Source organism: Hirundo rustica, chromosome 6 (genome assembly GCF_015227805.2).
Source record: "Hirundo rustica isolate bHirRus1 chromosome 6, bHirRus1.pri.v3, whole genome shotgun sequence".
Classification (NCBI taxonomy): domain Eukaryota; kingdom Metazoa; phylum Chordata; class Aves; order Passeriformes; family Hirundinidae; genus Hirundo; species Hirundo rustica.
Genome location: NC_053455.1, coordinates 8,743,073 through 8,749,072, shown reverse-complemented (window position 1 = coordinate 8,749,072; position 6,000 = coordinate 8,743,073).

Here is a 6,000-nt window from a genome sequence, read left to right as displayed (position 1 = left end):
GCGACATGGACTACTCATCCTTCAGCTCTGGCAGCCTGAAATGAGCCATCTTTACTTGCTTGCCTCAGCCACAGGCAGCCCTGTTGGGGAAAGCAGGCTCCAGTGCTGTGAAGCCACCTGCAATCCCTCAGTGATTCCCCTGACACTTGTGGGAGACCCAGGTGTAGAAAGACAAAGCTGGAAATGCCCCTCCAGCTTTCCCACTCATGCCACCTTCTGCTGCCTGCGAGGCAAGGACAGACCTCTGCAGCCAAGCTTCTCTCTCTTGTGTTTGCCAGCTTCAGTTCCCCTCTGGTCTCTCTCTGCCAGGCATGTAGGGGACAGGGAGCAGTTAAATTTTTACAAAGAAGAGGTAGAGATGACCAGACACAAATGAATTTCTCAGTGCTTTGCAGCTGCTGACAAAACCCCCCTGCAGTGACCCATCCTTCATTCCGAGCCTGGCCTTGGGGAAGAGAACAGATTTGTCCAGCCTGAAGCGATTCACTGCACAACACCAAGGGCAGGAACATGATTTTCACTCTTTATCAAAACAGTCAGGCCAAGGGCAAGGCAATATAGTGCAAATGAAAAAAGCACGAGGCACCAGAGGCTGGTAATAGCAAGGAAATAAGAACTAGGCAGCGATTTGAGGTTCTCCATCAAGTAAGGGGTATATCCTGCCCTACCCTAATGTAACCCTCTCAAGTCTTATGACTCAGATTCACTGAGAGTCACCACTCCCTTTTTGTTTTCCTCCTGTAACCGAAAGAAGCATTTTCTGCTGGCCCATGGCAATGTTAAGTAACAGCCTTTCTCCTGCTGGCTCTGTTGCCTGGCCCCAGCGGCACAGGGTGGAGATGTGGCGTGGTCCCCACGCAGCTCACCTGCTGCTGGAGGGGTCACATCAATCCACATCCATCCAAGAACATGAGCAGGCAGGGCCCTTGAGCAGGCTACAGGACTAAGTTCACTGCCTCCTGAGGTTAACCTAAGCCCCTGGGGCTCGGGGCAGCTCTGGTGTGGCTGGAAGGTGGAAGGGTTTATTATGAAAGCAGAAGCTTCCACCAGTGAAGTGTGGAAAGCTGTCAGCACTCCTTACTCCATGCTATTGCTAACCCCAGCTCTGAGTCTCTACCCCAGCTCCACTGTTCAGATATTAATCAATTTCAGCTCAAAATTAGTCTTTTCTTCAAGCAGTTTTCTGATGAGTAACCAAGGCACATTAGTGGCTGAGTCATAAGGAAGCAAACCTTTGTGCAGCGAGAGCAAGCTATGGAAACTCTCTGTCACATCAGCTTTGTGGCTGCCTTCAATGTTTCAAAAAAAGCAGCTCCTCTGTACCACAGTTAGCTCAAAACCTGTCAGTGGCAGGGGATAAATGTTTTGAAAATGTTAGGAAATGATTAAATGCTGCCTTAATTGCAAAGTACAGAAGCAGAACTGTACATTCGTAGGCAAGTTGCCTTGTCCCGTGGTGATGAGCCCATGGGAACACAGGAGATTTGAGTGCTCTTGCAGACTCTGTTGCCCTCTTCCTCTGTAACCTTGGAAAATCAGAGTTTCAAAGACTAGCACTGATCTGAAGGTCAGCTTTTAAGAGAAGTTTGGTGCCAAATTTGCTGAGCTCTTTACAGCTTTGGGGAAGAGGGCAGGAACACTTGCTGTGGGACCACAGATGCTCTGTGTCCCATGGATGGGACCATGGGCCTGTCTTTGATAGCACTGAACACTTGGGCAATAAGGACATGGCTGTTGGAACTGAGAATTCTCGACTTTCTGTGCTGACAGACACTGACCCCCAAGAAAACACTGCATTTGACCTGAGGCTTTGGAAAAGGCTTCCAAAACTGAGTGATAGCACTGGGATTGTGGGTGTGTAGTTTGAATAGAAGTGTGTGATATCACATGGTGGAAAATTTAGGGTTTAAGGTTTTAGAATATAGTAATATATATAAAGCAAGATGGAGGTTTTAGGGTGGAGGCTAGTCCTTCTTTTTCACCTTCTTCACCATGGGTCTGGGTGGTATTTTGTAATTGGGACGGAAAAGTCTGCATTGTGGACCACAGGTGGCTGGTTATTGGGTTAAAAGTAAAAATAATTTAGGTGTCATTTCTTTATTGGACAGTTTGTCCTTAAAAGGCCTTGTAAAGAAAGAGATGGGGGCCATTTTTTACTTAGTTAGCTAGAAGTGCTGCAGAACTCACAGCTTGTGAGATTGTAATATAGATAAGAATTAATAAACATCTGAGTACGAGCACAAAATACCATCTCAAGCATTTAATCCCAACTCCAGCAAAAAGAAGATGAATGCAACACATGGCATTCAATCCAAACTTTTCCAGTCCATGTACATCTTTTGGATATGTTGCTCCACACTAGCCCTTTGTGATTAATAGCCTCAATGGACTTTTCTCCTTTGAATTTCTCTAACCACTTTTTGAAGAACTTTATTCTTGAGCATGTACAGCAAACTCTACAGTTGAAAGCCTGACTGTGTTTGGGGGTTTTGTTTGAAAACCATTACTGAAGAAAACTGAGTTAATCTTAGGACCCTAAGCTCTCATTTGACAAGGAAAAAAATGGATAATTTTGTTCCCTATTGCACCGTCTCTATTGCAATTATGTCATTACAGCTTCAACCACAGACCCTTTCAATCACCCTTCTTCCTACTCGGTGAAAAGTCTTCCCATGAGAAGAAGTCATGTTCTTATTACTAGTCCTGTTGCTTTCTCCACATTTTTCCTACTTTATTTTGTTGTGGGTTTGTTTGGTTTTTTTTTTTTCTTTCTTTTTTTTTTTTTTCCAGCAAGGGAGTTAAAAACCGCTCTGGGTTTGCAGCCTCCCAGCTGGGAGTGCAAAACATTTCTAGAGTAGCTTGTTATGTTTCTCTTTTTTTGTGCACTTTTCCTGTTTGAACAATACCTAACATCTGGTTTGCCATTTTCTAATTGCTGAGCATTGAATTGACATTTTCATGGGGTTACACATGATGAGCTGAAGTTCTTCTTCCTGAGTGGCAATAGCTAATTTCAGACCTTACCACTGTGCATGGTTAGGATTGTTTTGTTTTCTTTAAGTAAATGAATTGCATCTGTTATTCCCCCATTCATCCATTAATCTCTGTGAGATCCTTCTGTTAATCTTTACGGTCATTTTTAATTTTATTATTCTCAGTCGACTCTGTATCATTGGAACTGCTGTCACTTCTTTATTCACTCCTCTTGTAGATCACTTATGAATATGTAAGAGAAGCAACACAAGATAAATCTCTACAGCAGTCTGCTAGAAACTTAGAACATCCTGAACTGGAAGGGACTCACAAGGATCATCGATTCCAACTCCTGGCCCTGCACAGGCACCCCAAAATTCACACCATATGCCTGAGAGCATTGTCTGAATTCTTCTTGATGTCTCTCCTCAGTCTCCTCCAGGCTGAACCAGCTGTAAGTCCATTCCTATGACTTTTTTTTTGCTACATATGCCTTAACCTGTCATTAATCCATGGAAGTGGCTTCATATTTGCCCTTTTGACTACTAGTTTAATCCTGTTTTCCCTTTCTACCTATTTTCCAAGGACAATCTGAAGTTTCCTCATATAATTTTCCTGTACTTTTCTGATGTTAAGATCTCCAGAAAATCGCCTTTTCATCACTCTGTGTCTTAAAATATTTGAGGAATGTAAATTATAAATGCTAAAAAAAAGTTCAATTTATAGGAATGTCACAAACTGTCAGGGTAAATACTAATGATAATCAAGTGCCTTTATATTTAGAGGCAATTCCATGTACTGAGTCATACATTTCATCAACTCTTCTGCTGAAACAGGTCTCTGTGTTCCTGGCCTAAATATTCAAACACACGCAAAGACTTTGACGTTATTAGAAAATGTTTGTTATTCTATGTGATGTTATGCCATAGGAGATCATTCATGCCAGGCTCTGACAACTGTTGCAGCACAAACTTTTGCCTAATGCTAATCAATGGACCGAATGGGATAAAAAAATCCAAGTAAAAATTGTTCATCCAGTAAAACAACGCATGGTTAGGCAAGACTCTCACTATGGTTGCTTTGTTTTCCAGTTACAGACAATTATATAAACAAGGGCACAATTACACTGCAAACACACTGTGTCTTAGGCCAGCGGTTTGCTATGTTTCCAAAACAACAACCCAAATTTTCCTTGCGTTATGAGTATAACCGCAAAATGTGCTGAGCAAATATGTTTCATTCCCACAAAACTTTGTGGACAATTTATAAAAACTATTGCTAATCTGCATACTACCACTGCTTTATGTGCTTGAGCAGGAAACATTCTTCTATTGCAAGAGTACCTCAGGCACCCAAGGATAGGCTTTGGGAGTTGTATCTTCCTCCTTTTCACATACAAGGTACAGAAGTGGAAAGTTAGTCGAAGCATAATATTATTTACTGTAGCGTGGGCCTCAAGTTGATCCAAGTTCTTCTTGGCCTATTTTTTTGTTGGTCATGAATTCAGCCAAGAAAAGATCCTGAAAAAACCCAGAAGTTACAGGGATCAGAGAAATAAATGATGAACCAGTTTGGCACCAATAAAACGGTGGCAAAACCTTTTGTATCTTTGCTACCGGTCTTTACACTGAGACCCTTTGGCCTTGGTGGCAAGATGGATGTCCCTCAGCCAAGAGAAGGCAGAGATACAAAAGAGCATTTCCGTGAAACCAGAGCGGTAAGGGGAACAGGCTGACTTTATCCTCACAGTGGACCGAACCATGGCTCTATTTATTTACGGCCAGGCATGATGTATGCATGTACAATCAAATCAAATATCCCAAGCTATTGTTGAGTAGAGATTATGGGGTCAGTCTTTGTTCTGCAGCATGCATCAGCCTTGAAAGAGAGCCTTTGTGGAGGAAAATGGCCTGCTGTTCATATCAGTTTCCCTCCCCAAAATGAATTCTGCATTTCTCCCAAAGACATACACTAGGCCAAAGTCTTGCTCTCACAAAGGGGCCTTGTCTCAGTGCCTTTGCTTAGAACACAGATTTTATTTATCAAAACTGTGCATGAAACTTGGTGCCATGTTGATACTTAACACGCAGAACATGCTGCTTCTCTGGAAGCAAGGGCAGTGAAAATAGTGATCTTGGAGGAGAAGGAACCATGCCTTGTCCTGCCACGGTGATTCCATCCTTCCACCATCTCAGGCTGAGTCACTGCTAGCTTAGCACAAAGCTGTCCCTGGAAACAAAACCACATGCCTTGCTCAAAACCAGAACAAAGACCTTCTGGGGAAGATATGACAGCTTTTTGCAGCTATCATATAATCAGTCTGTTTCTAAGTCACTTAGCTAAAACTTTCACAGGCATTGATTCAAAGAGTGGCCAGGGAACTGGGCCCTGCAGGTGGTGGAGGGCTACCTCCACCTAAGAGGAGCAGGCTGGAAGGAAGCCCAAAATATAAGACAAGCTGTACTGGGACACACCAAAGCTTCCATCCAACTAGACCCACATTTATTCTCTGTAAGTGGCCAAACCAGATGCTTCATAGTTGCTAGTCCTGTCTAGCAATTAATAATACCAAGCTAATAATAAATAATTATGCTATAATTAATTATAACATATAGTCATATCCACCCATAACACCTCCTCCGTCTCCAACATTTTGCACCACAGGAACTTCCAGAGACACAAATATTATCTCCATAGCCATCAGTCTATTTTTCTGCCATGAACTGGTCTCCACTAATTTTTACTGCTGATAACATCCTGTAGCAGGGAGTTTCACAACTTATGTCACCTGTTGTGAGGAATCACCTCATGTTATTTGCCTCAAATTTGTCTTCTGCTAGTTGGCTGAGGTTTTTTCCTGGAGTTCTAAATCTTTACTGGACGAGGCACAAAATAGTTGAATTCTGTTCTGCTGGATCAAATCACAGGGCCCAAGTGCTTGCAAAAATCCTTTCCCAGAAATATGGCATTATTTTTGCCATATTTGCACATCCAGTATTCTCGGAATGGTTAAGAGGTTGGAGTTGT